The sequence below is a fragment of the Jaculus jaculus genome, chromosome 6 (assembly GCF_020740685.1).
Source record: "Jaculus jaculus isolate mJacJac1 chromosome 6, mJacJac1.mat.Y.cur, whole genome shotgun sequence".
Lineage (NCBI taxonomy): Eukaryota > Metazoa > Chordata > Mammalia > Rodentia > Dipodidae > Jaculus > Jaculus jaculus.
Window position 1 is genome coordinate 25,307,155 of NC_059107.1, and position 1,655 is coordinate 25,308,809.

The 1,655-nt window shown below is 36.6% G+C and overlaps 1 pseudogene; it reads left to right on the forward strand.

Annotated features, from left to right (window-relative positions):
- Positions 1–463: 463 nt before the first annotated feature.
- On the forward strand, positions 464–816 carry LOC101594483 (annotated as a pseudogene).
- The last annotated feature ends 839 nt before the right edge of the window (positions 817–1,655 follow it).

Here is a 1,655-nt window from a genome sequence, read left to right on the forward strand (position 1 = left end):
TAGAAGCCTAAAGAAATTCTGTAGGCATGAAGGCTGGAAACAGGAGTTTGGCATGGTGGTTCATGCCTGCTATCCTAGTCCCAGTGCTCAGGAGGCTGAGACTAGAGAATCTCAAGTCCAAGGTGGAGCTAGGCTCATAGTTAGCTTAAAGACATTATGGGCTATGTTTCAAACAAAACAAAACAAGGACTAGAAAGATGGCTTAGAGGTTAAGTCACATGCCTGCAGAGCCTAAGGACTGATATTCAACTTCCAGGTCCCATGTAAGCCAGATGTACAAGGTAACAAAAGTGTGCAAGGTAATATATGCATACTAGGTGGCACATGCATCTGAAGCCTAATTTCAGTGGCTAAGGCCCTGGCACACCAATTATTTCTCTTTCACTCTTACTCATAAAAAAGGATTGAAAACCAAGAATAAAAAATCTTTTAAAAATACAAAACAAGCTTCCAGCCTACAGCCATGGCTCAGTTCGTCTGCAATCTTGCGCAGAGGGCCCCGGAGCTGGTGAACGCTGCTATGACTTACTCGAAGCCTCGACTGGCCACATTTTGGCACTATGCCAAGGTTGAGCTGTTCCTCCAAGCCCTGCTGAAATCCCTACAGTTATTCAGAGCTTAAAAAACATAATCCAGAGTGCTAAAACTGGTGCCTTCAAGCATCTTACAGTTAAGGAAGCAATGCTGAATGGTTTGGTGGCCACTGAATTATGGATGTGGTTTTATATTGGCGAGATCATAGGCAAGCGTGGCATCATTGGCTATAATGTTTGAAGACCAATCTTTGAACACCTGATTATTTGATTTGTTATTTGAGTGTTGTTGGACCATGTGTGACCAGACTATCTGAATAAACTATGATGTTGAATAGCCTTAAAAAAATACAAAACAAAAGCAAAAAGACAAGTATCTCTTATTACAATGATCCCAAACTTTTGGATTTTACTGAGTAATAAAATAGACAAAAATATTTGAGGATTAATAGAAGATTATGAACACTTTATTTTTACCAATCTAGTATGTTACTTAAAAAAAGTAAAAACAAATAAATACAATTTTCAATCATTGCTCTTTCAAAACAATGGATATTTCAACATCTATGCAAGATGATTATAATCTCACAACAAATTAAGAAATAACACTTGGCATTACTACACTGGTTTTGAGAGAAAGTTGAGAACCTTTTAAATATTGAAAAATTACAAGACCAAATCTCATCTTGGGGCTTATTTTTCATGGATTTTTAATTTATTTTATCAGTTTGATGAAGCTAAGATTATACATTTACCATAGGTACACAAATAAACATTTATTTTAACATTATATTGTCTATCTTCAGTGGTATAGAGCAAACCTATGCCTCTGCATACTAGGCAAGCAATCTACCACTGAGTTACTTCTATAAGCCATAAATTTAAACTCAAGGATTTCACAGGTATGTGGACCTCAATGGAAGCAATATATCTAATCATGCTATTTCTTTCAATAAAGGTTGTTGAAAGTTGAATGATATCACCTAAAGAGACACATTGAAGTCCCAACTCCTAATGCATATGAATGTAATATTCTTTTGAAGTACAGCTTTTGCAAATGCTGACAGACTAGGATGGGGTAAGACTGGATTAAGCTGGTAACCAGCTTATAACTGGTAACCA